Consider the following 12,162-nt stretch of genomic DNA (forward strand, 5'->3'; position numbering starts at 1 on the left):
GAGCTCAGGCCCTTTGTGCAGGGGCTGAGCAGACAATTAACAGTTCTGAGCTCAGGCCCTTTGTGCAGGGGCTGAGCGGCCAATTAACAGTTCTGAGCTCAGGCCCTTTGTGCAGGGGCTGAGCACACAATTAACAGCTCCGGCCCTGGGTCAGGGCGGGGCAGCAAACCAATAGTCAGTCAGAGGCCCAGGCCTTGTAGCAGGGGCTGGGTCAGTTTGGGTTAGCCCAGGCCCTAGGTCAGGGCAGGGCAGCCAACGGATAGTCTGTCACGGGCCCAGGCCCCTGGGACAAGGAGGAGGAGAGACTGCCACCCGGCGCGGGGTGGCAGGGGGGAACACAGGCCCGCCCACTCCACTGTGTTCCAGCCCGGGGCCCTATCCGCAGCAGTCCGTCTGCCGCGCAGTCAGTGGGGATCCTGACCGCAACACACTGACATGGGTTCGGGGTCTGCTATCCCCGGGCCACTTCCCATCTCCTCCTCCATGGGTACCTGCTCCTCCTGAGTTCCGTCTGCTGGGTCACAGATCATGGGCTCCTCCGGGCCCCGAGCACCAGGTAGGTCTGTCACTCCCTCTGGGCCCTCGGCGGGGGGAAGCTCAGACTGCTCCTCAGGATACCGGGCTCTCGGCAGGCTCGGCCAGTCCTCCTCAGGGTACCGGGCTCTCGGCAGGCTCAGGTCTGCGGGAGCTCGGGCACCAGCGTCTGTCCTCTCCCGCTGCCGGCCAGCTACTGAGCGCTGGGGCCTGACCTTTATACTTCCTGTCCCGCCCCTTGACTTCCGGGGGGCGGGGACAGGCCGCGGTGGCTCCGCCCACTCTGGCGGCTTTTCTGGCTCATCCCTTCCTGGGGCGCCTGGAAGCCAGGCCGCCCCGCTACACGGCCCCCCCCTCAAGGCTGGCTCCCGGGTACCGGGGCCAGACCCTTCCATACCTCCTAGGCGGGAAAGGAAGTCGGCGTTTGCGTGGTCTCTCCCAGCCCGATGGCGAACGGTGAAGGCATAAGGTTGCAGCGCTAAGTACCACCGCTGCAGCCGCATATTATGGTCCTTCATGCGGGCCAACCACTGGAGAGCAGAGCGGTCGGTGACCAAGATGAAAGGGGCTCCCAGGAGATAGTACCGCAGGGCGTCACAAGCCCACTTCGCGGCTAGGGCTTCCTTTTCCACCACGGCATAGTTCTTTTCTCGGGGGAAGAGCTTCCGACTGATGTAAAGGACCGGGTGCTCTTCGCCGCCAACCTCTTGGGAGAGGACCGCCCCGAGACCCACCTCCGAAGCGTCGGTTTGCAGGATGAAGGCCTGCTTGAAATCGGGGCTATATAAGACTGGCTCTTGACACAGGCTTGTCTTGAGGGCTTGAAAGGCTTCGTCACACTCACGGGTCCAGACCACTTGCCGGGGGCTTTCCTTCGTTAAGAGTCCCGTCAAGGGGGCTGCGATCGCCGCAAAGTGGGGAATGAAGCGTCGATAATACCCCGCTAGCCCCAGAAACTGGCGTACTTGCCGTTTCGTGGTGGGCGGGGGGCAGGTCGCAATGGCCTGCACCTTGTCCACCAGCGGTTTCACCTGGCCGTGCCCGATAGCGTACCCCAGATACTTAGTTTCTTGTCGGCCGATGCAACACTTCTTCGGGTTGGCCGTTAACCCGGCGGCCCGCAGGGATCTCAGGACGGCGGCGACCTGTTCCAGATGGTTTTCCCACTGCGGGCTGTAAATGACTACGTCGTCCAAATAGGCCGCCGCGTAGTCTTGGTGGGGGAGGAGGAGGCGGTCCATCAGGCGCTGAAACGTGGAGGCCGAAGGGCATTCGAGTAAACTGGTATAGGCCCGTAGGGGTGGCGAATGCAGTTTTCTCCCTTGAAGTAGGATCCAGGGGGATTTGCCAATACCCCTTGCTGAGGTCCAGGGTCGTGATGTAACGAGCTCCACCTAACCGAGCCAACAGCTCGTCTATCTGGGGCATGGGGTAGGCATCGAACTTGGAGATGGCGTTCACACGTCTAAAGTCGATGCAGAACCGTTGGGAGCCGTCGGGCTTCGGTACCAATACGATGGGGCTTCGCCACTCGCTGTGCGAGGGTTCAATCACGCCCAGGTCCAGCATCGCCCGTACTTCCTCATCCACGGCGCCTCTCCGGTGATAAGGCAAGGGTCTGGTCGCGCCGCGAATCACCACCCCAGGCTCCGTTTGGATCCTATGGTACACCAGGGAGGTGGCTCCTGGTTGGGCAGTGAAGGTGTGACGGAATGCTCGTAGGAGGCACCGGGTTTGCTTGAGTTGTTCTTCCGTCAGGGTCTCCCCAAGTTGGGGTTCCTCAGGGTCCCGGGTATGGGCTACCTGGGGCCCTAGCTCGGGCTCTGGTGGGTAGGGGTTAATCAAAAGCCCTTCTCGTTCCCGCCAGGGCTTGAGCAGGTTGATGTGGTACTGCTGTATCCGCTTCTTTCGGTCGGGCTGGTCGATCTCATATGTAACCGGGCCCACTTTCCGGACCACCTCATATGGTCCTTGCCAGCGAGCCAGAACCTTCGACTCACTGGAGGGGAGAAGGAGTAATACCCGGTCTCCGGGTAAGAAGTCCCGTGCTTGGGCGTCCCGGTTGTAGGCCTGGGCTTGCGTCTCCTGGGCGGCTTTCAAATTCTCTTGGGCCCGGTCTCCCGCTTGCTTAAGACGCTCCTGGAGCTGGATCACGTACTTTAAGAGTCCCTGGGCCGGTGACGGGGTTTGCTCCCAAGTTTCCCTCACTAGGTCCAATAGGCCTCGCGGTCGACGGCCGTAGAGCAGCTCGAACGGCGAGAATTTCGTCGACGTCTGGGGGACCTCTCGGACCGCTAGGAGCAAGGGTGGGAGTAGCTGGTCCCATCGGCGAAGGTCTTCCGGGGGGAACTTACGGAGCATGTCTTTTAAGGTCCGGTTAAACCTCTCGACCAGCCCATCCGTCTGGGGATGATAGACTGACGTTCGCAGTTGCTTGACCCCCAGAAGCTCACACACCTGGCGGAGCAACCGCGACGTAAAGTTTGTCCCTTGATCCGTGAGGATCTCGCGGGGTAGGCCGACACGGGCAAAAATCTTCACTAGCTCATCAGCGATGGTGCGGGCTGTAATGTTCCGGAGGGGAATTGCCTCGGGGAACCGGGTAGCATAGTCCAACATCACCAAGATGTATTGAAACCCTGCACTGCTTTTGGGAAGGGGCCCCACTAGGTCCATGGCCACGCGCTCGAAGGGTGTCTCAATCAGGGGCATCGGGATCAACGGGGCCTTGGGAGTCCGGGCCGGGGCAGCCAACTGGCAGCGCGGGCAGGAATTACAGTAGTTCTTCACCTCCTGGTACACCCCTGGCCAGAAGAAGCGTCCCAAAATCCGGGCCAGGGTTTTTTCGTGACCGAGGTGCCCAGCCGCGGGGACGTCATGGGCCAACTTCATGACGGACTGTCGATGAGGCCGGGGAACGAGGAGTTGGGTTCGGGTCTCCCCCGTGTGGGGGTCCCGCTCGACCCGATACAGGCGGTCTTGCCGCAACTCAAAGTGTGGCCACTGGGCCGCTCGACCGGGGTCGAGGATAGTCCCATTCGCCATGGCCAATTGTTCGTAGGCTCGCTGAAGAGTGGGGTCGGCCCGTTGGTCCCGGCAGAAGTCCATGGTGGCCGAGGAATCCGTCGCCGCCCCTCGGGAAGCATCCTCTGGTTCTCCGGCCGAGCTGGTTGGCCCGGGGGTTTCCCTTTCCTCTCCTTCACTCTCGGGGGTCTCCCCTTCTAGGGCGGGCATGGCCCGCGGGTCGTCTCCTGCGTGCCGGCGGAGGAGTGCTGGAAACTCCGGCCAGTCTCGGCCCAGGATCACGGGGTATGCCAGTCGTGGGGCCAGTCCCACCACCATTGATCGGGTGACCCCCTCGATCGTCAGCTGGGCCCGGGTACTCAGGTAGGGCCGTACGTCTCCATGGATGCACTGCAGGCGAATTTCACCCAATCGGGCGTCAGCCGGGGGACCGAAGCGTTGGCGGACTAGCGTCTGTCCGCAGCCCGAGTCGAGGAGGGCCACTGTCGGGTATCCTTCAAGGACCACCGGCACGGTGATCTTAGCCGCCTGGGAAGGACGGGCCCGAGCCTCCCCTGCACAGACCTGGCCAAAGGTACACTCCAGCCCTGGGCAATCCCGCTGGAGATGGCCGTACTCCCCGCAGGAGAAACAGGGCCCCGGGGTGGCCCGCCCCGTCCGGGGCCGGACGCCAGGGGGGGGTCCCGGCGGACTTCGGTGGTCTTTTTGCCCTATGGGGGTCGGGGTCCGAGCGGGTCGCCCGGGTGCCACCGGGGCCCGAGTCCCACCCTCGGCTCCCCGGGACGAAATCCGTGAATCTGCTCGAGCGGGTGTTCCTTTCTTCTCGGGGGTAGGGCGCTCCGCCCCGGGTGGGGGCCCTCGGAGTCCTGGGCCTATCGGCGTGTCAGCCGCGAGGAAGTCCTCCATTAGGGACACGGCGGCGGTCAGGGTCGCTGGTCGGTGCCGGAGGACCCAGGCCCGCCCCCGTGGTGGAAGAACATGGATGAACTGCTCCAGCAGCACCTGTTCCATTACCTCCTCCGATGTCCGGTGCTCGGGTTGTAACCACCGCTTGCAGGTTTCCCGGAGTTCCTGAGCCACCTGCCGAGGTCGGGCCCCCGTGGGGTAGGTCAGACTCCTAAACCGCTGCCGGAAAGTCTCGGGGCTCACATCCAGGGCATCAAGAATGGCAGCCTTTACTTGGCTGTAGTCTTGGGCGGCTTCCACCGACAGGCCTCGGTAGACCATCTGCGCCGTCCCAGTCAGGTATGGGGCTAATATGGAAGCCCATAGCTCCGGGGCCCAACCGGCAACAACGGCCACCCGCTCGAAGGTGACGAGAAAGGCTTCGGGGTCATCGCCGGGCACCATTTTCGTCAGCCGGATCGGGGGGCTGGGCCGCGTAGTCCCGGCCGCGCCTCCAGGCTGGGCCAGCGTCGCTGCGAGTTGCTGGAGACATTCCCGCTGGAACTCCTGCTGCTGGGTGACCAGGTCTTGCACGAGCTGGTTCCGTTGAGTTCCAAGCTGCTCCATGAGCTGCTGCTGCTGTTGCAGCTGTGCGGCCTGCTGCTCCCTTTGCTGTTGCAGCTGGGCCGCCTGCTGCCGCTCCTGGGTTTCTGTCACCAGGGCCAAGAGCTGGGACAGATCCATGTCTCGGGAGGGGGATCTTTCTCCCCCGGCCCCTCTCTCCCCGGAGTCGAGGGTTCGCGCCCACATCCTGGGCGGAACTCCTGCCTGGCTTGCCACGTGTAGTAGTTCCGGGGTGGGGCTCGTCCCTTCCTGGGGCGCCTGGAAGCCAGGCCGCCCCGCTACAAAGCGAATAACAGTCCTGAGCTCAGGTCCTTTGGGCAGGGGCTGAGCACACAATTAACAGTCCTGAGCTCAGGCCCTTTGTGCAGGGGCTGAGCAGACAATTAACAGTTCTGAGCTCAGGCCCTTTGTGCAGGGGCTGAGCAGACAATTAACAGTTCTGAGCTCAGGCCCTTTGTGCAGGGGCTGAGCAGACAATTAACAGTCCTGAGCTCAGGCCCTTTGTGCAGGGGCTGAGCAGACAATTAACAGTCCTGAGCTCAGGCCCTTTGTGCAGGGGCTGAGCGGCCAATTAACAGTTCTGAGCTCAGGCCCTTTGTGCAGGGGCTGAGCACACAATTAACAGCTCCGGCCCTGGGTCAGGGCGGGGCAGCAAACCAATAGTCAGTCAGAGGCCCAGGCCTTGTAGCAGGGGCTGGGTCAGTTTGGGTTAGCCCAGGCCCTAGGGCAGGGCAGGGCAGCCAACGGATAGTCTGTCACGGGCCCAGGCCCCTGGGACAAGGAGGAGGAGAGACTGCCACCCGGCGCGGGGTGGCAGGGGGGAACACAGGCCCGCCCACTCCACTGTGTTCCAGCCCGGGGCCCTATCCGCAGCAGTCCGTCTGCCGCGCAGTCAGTGGGGATCCTGACCGCAACACACTGACATGGGTTCGGGGTCTGCTATCCCCGGGCCACTTCCCATCTCCTCCTCCATGGGTACCTGCTCCTCCTGAGTTCCGTCTGCTGGGTCACAGATCATGGGCTCCTCCGGGCCCCGAGCACCAGGTAGGTCTGTCACTCCCTCTGGGCCCTCGGCGGGGGGAAGCTCAGACTGCTCCTCAGGATACCGGGCTCTCGGCAGGCTCGGCCAGTCCTCCTCAGGGTACCGGGCTCTCGGCAGGCTCGGCCAGTCCTCCTCAGGGTACCGGGCTCTCGGCCGGCTCGGCCAGTCCTCCTCAGGGTACCGGGCTCTCGGCAGGCTCAGGTCTGCGGGAGCTCGGGCACCAGCGTCTGTCCTCTCCCGCTGCCGGCCAGCTACTGAGCGCTGGGGCCTGGCCTTTATACTTCCTGTCCCGCCCCTTGACTTCCGGGGGGCGGGGACAGGCCGCGGTGGCTCCGCCCACTCTGGCGGCTTTTCTGGCTCATCCCTTCCTGGGGCGCCTGGAAGCCAGGCCGCCCCGCTACACTCCCGTTTTGCAACCATCCCCCAGAGGAAGCAGACCGGGAGTGTTTTCGACCACAACCCCATCCCTCTCGTTTTGCAACCATCCCCCCAGAGGAAGCAGACCGTGAGTGTTTTCGACCACAAACCCCATCCCTCCCGTTTTGCAACCATCCCCCCAGAGGAAGCAGACCGTGAGTGTTTTCCACCACAACCCCATCCCTCCCGTTTTGCAACCATCCCCCAGAGGAAGCAGACCGTGAGTGTTTTCCACCACAACCCCATCCCTCCCGTTTTGCAACCATCCCCCAGAGGAAGCAGACCGTGAGTGTTTTCCACCACAACCCCATCCCTCCCGTTTTCCAACCATCCCCCCAGAGGAAGCAGACCGGGAGTGTTTTCGACCACAAACCCCATCCCTCCCGTTTTGCAACCATCCCCCAGAGGAAGCAGACCGTGAGTTTTTTCCACCACAACCCCATCCCTCCCGTTTTGCAACCATCCCCCAGAGGAAGCAGACCGTGAGTGTTTTCCACCACAACCCCATCCCTCCCATTTTGCAACCATCCCCCCAGAGGAAGCAGACCGTGAGTGTTTTCGACCACAAACCCCATCCCTCCCGTTTTGCAACCATCCCTGGACCAGTGACAGGTGCATGAGCAGCCCAGTCATTAGAACTAAGCAAGGAGAAGCCAGTGGAAAAAATGAAAAGGGGCCACTGTGGTCTCAACTTGTGCTCAGGGGCACGCTCCATACCCACAAACCCTACCTCCCCTTTCACAAATGCAATGAAAACGGCCACTCTGGTCAGGAAGCAGATCGGGATCGTTTTTGACCACATACCCCATCCCCTCCTGATTCGCAACCCCATGGACAGGCGGTAGCAAGTTAACAAACAGTTTACCAAACTGCTACGCTGCGTGGCAGAAACCGCTCGCAGTTGCAAAAGGGGAGGGTTGCGTTTTGTGCTGATACACCTTCCCTGTGAGCATGGCTACACTTGCAGCTGTAGAGCGCTTTGAGTTAAACCAGCCTTCATAGAGCGCAGCAGGGAAAGCGCTGTAGTCTGTCCACACTGACAGCTGCCAGCGCACTGGCATAGCCACATTAGCAGCTCTTGCAACGGGCACAGAGAGCAGTGCATTGTGGTAGCTATCCCAGCATGCAAGTGGCTGCAACGTGCTTTTCAAATGGGGGTGGTGGTGGTGAGGAATGTGACAGGGAGTGTGTTGTGTGTATGTGGGGGGAGAGAGAGTGGGTTTGAGGGGGCTGAGAACATGTCAGCATGCTGTCTTGTAAGTTCAGACAGCAGCAGACCTCTCCCTCCCCCCGCTCCCCTCCCCCCCCCTCTTTCTCTCACACACAGCATTCCCAGTAATGGTTGCTTTGTCTCGGAGCAGATAAGCAGCCGGGTGTCAAATGGAGCTTTCAAAGGGCATAGCCAAAACCAGGGCCAGATACACTGCAGAAATCACAGAGCAGACCCCCCACCGCCGAAGTGCTGCCGAAGACCCGGGTATTCTAATCGGGCCCCGCAGGTCCTAAAGCCAGCCCTGCATGCCCATGCCTGAACCTATGCTTGCAAACCAGCCTTCCTCCGTCCAGCTGTGCCCCAGGAACTCAGTCAGCTGGGACCACAGCGACTGGGCAGAAACACCTGCTTCCCCTCCATGCTTCAGGGGCTATTTGGTGTCACCCTGAGGGGAAGTGAGCCCAAAGCAGCCAGGCCTTAAAGGGGGGTGAGGAAAGCAGGGGTCGAGCCGAACCCTGGCAGACAGTGCCTGAAGCGCGCCCCTCCCTCGCTCCCCAGCGAGCTCGGTTTGTGGGTCTGCGGCCCCTAGCGCCCCTGGGAAGCCGTGAGTGTCTCCACAAGCTACCCCTGCCGTGCCCTGTACCGGCAATACAGCCCGCTCGCCCAACACAGCCTGGCATTGCCTGTTTCCCCCAGCATCGCCCGTTCTCCCCCGGCATCGCCTGCCCCCCGCCTGTTAGCTTCGGGGCTGCTCCGGCTCCCAGGGGTCTCGCTCCTGCCGCAGGGACCTGGCCCGGCTGTCCCGCCTCGAGCTCACCACAAGATCCCCCACGCCCGGCAGCGCCCCGCTCACCGAGCCGGGCACCCGGCGCAGTGTCCCACTCCCGGCGCGCTAGGGAACGTCCGCTGCAGCGCCGCGCTCTGCTGTCCCCGGCCTGGGGGTGAAGCTCTGGCCGCGGGCGGAGTCCGTGCAGGGGCTGGGGCCTAGCAGCTGTGGTGGGGGTGGGGTTCAGCGCGGGTGATTCGCTGCCCCAGGTGGTGGCAGAGGGACGTGGGAAAGGGGAGGGCAGAGTCCCCCCGCAAGACGGTGCAGCTCAGACCCCGGTTCCCAGGGCTGTGCTTTTAAAGGCAGTGCCCAGGCCAGGCAGAGGCAGCTCCTCCCTGGTCGATGCGATGGACTGGGCTGACAAAGGCGGCTGGATCCAGTGAACCACTTTCACAGACACCACCCCCAGCAGTATAATGGGCGGTATTTGCACTTGTCTGCACCAAGTCTCCCCGCAGTTCCCACTTTGTTTTAGGGGCTATTCCCATTGTCACTCCTTACAGTATTTACTGTGGGAAAAGTTATTGTTATTACTCTTAGCACCTCATCATTCCTCTCCCTTAAGGCTGTGAAGATGGAGGTCCCGCAGCATACCCTTAATAATAATCATTGAAGATACTAAGTTGTTAGTAGCTTCAGCAACCACCTCTCAATGTTTCTAGTGTAGCACTTCCTGGTGGTACTGCAATATAAGGTTTTAAGTCTAAATTGTTGGGTTTTTCTTCTTTTTCTGCACACAAGTTTATTTTTTGGAAGCATCCAACTTGAAGGCTGACTGATGTCCTGCGTTGGTGTCAAAACGTCTTCAGTTTCCCTTGATCTGCTAGTGGAGACTGCCTTTGTCAATTGGAATTTTGCCTCTGTATTTAGCACCTGAGTATTTTTTTCACATCCCCACCTCTGTGTAGAACTTGGTTCCCAAATATTCACCACAAGCCAGATTTTTAAGGTTGAATCCCACTAGTCACCTAAATAACTTTTAAAAATCTGGTCCTAAGGGCACTGTACAGAATCTTCCTCAAAGGCAAATTTCTACTGTAATTTTTACTAAATATAGTTATACAACCCCAAGGTAGATTGACAACCACAACAATTAAAAAATCATGAATTAAGCACCCAAAAGTCATGAAATTAAAATAAATAAATACAGACCTTTTGTGTTCTTTTGATTTGCCTTTTTCTTTCTGAGCCTTTAGGGTGCACTAGCTTCCCGCTTCTGCTGTGACCTCGCCCAACAAATCCACACACCTAAAACAGTTGTACAGACCTGTAACATTCCATTCTGTTTTGGACTTCCAGTAATATGATTCCTGCCCACCATCCTCTTCGGAATTGAAAATTTATTAAAAATCCTTATTTCTGTGAGTAACCCCCCATCATGCAAACACAGTCACGCAAACTTTACTCTTCTGTTACTGCACTTGCTGGATACATCGATGTTGATTTTTCTGCCAAATTCTTTATACTTCTAATTGCATATTTAAATTTCATAGCCTTTTATGTTGGCTACATATTTTGTTATGATACTTTTCATTGATATTCTTCATTCTGACAAGTTTATTGTCTGAAGTAAAGTTTATTATCTGGGAAAGCAACAGCAGTTCAGACAATCCAGGAAGTTTTTGGAGAGTGTTGGGGACAACTGCCTGGTGCAAGTGCTGGAGGAACCAACTAAGGGCTATGCTCTTCTTGACCTGCTGCTCACAAACAGGGAAGAATTGATAGAGGGAGTAGAAGTGGGTGGCAATCTCGGGCAGCAGTGACCATGAGATGGTCGAATTCAGGATCCTGACAAAAGGAAGAAAGGAGAGCAACAGAATACAGACCCTCAACTTCAGAAAAGCAGACTTTGACTCCTTCAGGGAACTGATGGGCAGGATCCCCTGGGAGGCTAATATGAGGGGGAAAGGAGTCCAGGAGAGCTGGCTGTATTTTAAAGAAACCTTATTGAGGGCACAGCAACAAACCATCCCAATGTGCAGAAAGAATAGCAAATATGGCAGGCAACCAGCTTGTCTTAACAGTGAAATCTTTGGTGAGCTTTAACACAAAAAGGAAGCTTACAAGAAGTGGAAACTTGGACAGATGACCAGGGAGGAGTATAAAAATATTGCTCAGGCATGCAGGAGTGTAATCAGGAAGGCCAACGCACAATTGGAGTTGCAGGTAGCAAGGGATGTGAAGGGTAACAAAAAAGGTTTCTACAAGTATGTTAGCAACGAGAAGAAGTCAGGGAAAGTGTGGGATACTTACTGAATGGGGGAGGCAACCTAGTGACAGAGGATGTGGAAAAAGCTGAAGTATTCAATGCCTTTTTTGCCTCTGTCTTCACAGACAAGGTCAGCTCCCAGACTGCTGCACTAGGCCACACAGTATGGGGAGGAGGTGAGCAGCCCTCAGTAGTGAAAGAACAGGTTAAGGACTATTTAGAAAAGTTGGACATGCACAAGTCAATGGAGCCGGATGCAATGCATCTGAGGGTGCTGAGGGAGTTGGCTAATGTGATTGCAGAGCCATTGGCAATTATCTTTTAAAACTCGTGGCGATCGGGGGAAGTCCTGGTCAATAGGAAAAAAGGCAAATATAGTGCCCATCTTTAAAAAAGGGAAGAAGGAGAATCCGGAGAACTACAGACAGCCTCACCTCAGTCCCTGGAAAAATCATGGAGCAGGTCCTCAAGGAATCCATTTTGAAGCACTTGGAGAAGGGGAAGGTGATCAGGAACAGTCAACATGGATTCACCAAGGGCAAGTCATGCCTGACCAACTTGATTGCTTTCTATGATGAAATAACTGGCTCTGTGGATATGGAGAAACCGGTGGACATGATATACCTTGACTTTAGCAAAGCTTTTGATACAGTCTCCCACTGTAGTCTTGCCAGGAAGTTAAAGAAGTATGGGTTGGATGAATGGACTATAAGGTGGGTAGAAAGCTGGCTAGATTGTCAGGCTCAATGGATAGTGATCAACGGCTCGATGTCTAGCTGGCAGCCGGTATCAAGTGGAGTGCCCCAGGGGTTGGTCCTGGGGCCGGATTTGTTCTACATCTTCATTAAGGATCTGGATGATGGGATGGATAGTAAGTTCGCGGATGACACTAAGCTGGGGAGAGAGGTACATACGCTGGAGGGTAGGGATAGGGTCCAGAGTGACCTATACAAATTGTCAAGTATCAGAGTCTGAAGAAGTGGGCATTCACCCACGAAAGCTTATGCTCCAATACGTCTGTTAGTCTTAAAGGTGCCACAGGACCCTCTGTTGCTCTGTACAAATTGGAGGATTGGGCCAAAAGAAATCTGATAAGGTCCAACATGGACAAGTGCAGAGTCCTGCACTTAGGACGGAAGAATCCCATGCACTACTACAGGCTGGGGACCGACTGGCTAGGCAGCAGTTCTGCAGAAAAGGACCTGGGAATTACAGTGGATGAGAAACTATATATGAGTCAACAGTGTGCCCTTGTTGCCAAGAAGGCCAATGGCATATTGGGCTGCATTAGTAGGAGCGTTGCCAGCAGATCAAGGGAAGTGATTATTCCCCTCTATTCGGCACTGGGGAGGCCACATCTGGAGTACTGCATCCAGTTTTGGGGCCCC

The 12,162-nt window shown here is 57.7% G+C and overlaps 1 protein-coding gene across 3 annotated transcripts in view; it reads right to left on the bottom strand.

The window, feature by feature from the left end:
• LOC128826990 (serum amyloid P-component-like) overlaps nucleotides 1-9,789 on the bottom strand; it is a 29,627-nt gene extending 19,838 nt beyond the window's left edge. The window contains exon 1 of one of the 3 annotated variants that reach the window (XM_054010620.1): nucleotides 9,718-9,789. The gene's annotated coding sequence lies outside the window, so the exon portion shown is untranslated. Of the gene's footprint in view, nucleotides 1-8,556; nucleotides 8,919-9,717 lie in introns of those variants that run through there. The other 2 variants (XM_054010619.1, XM_054010618.1) reach the window with 2 other exon arrangements.
• Nucleotides 9,790-12,162: the final 2,373 nt, after the last annotated feature.

Source organism: Malaclemys terrapin, chromosome 21, assembly GCF_027887155.1.
Source record: "Malaclemys terrapin pileata isolate rMalTer1 chromosome 21, rMalTer1.hap1, whole genome shotgun sequence".
Lineage (NCBI taxonomy): Eukaryota > Metazoa > Chordata > Testudines > Emydidae > Malaclemys > Malaclemys terrapin.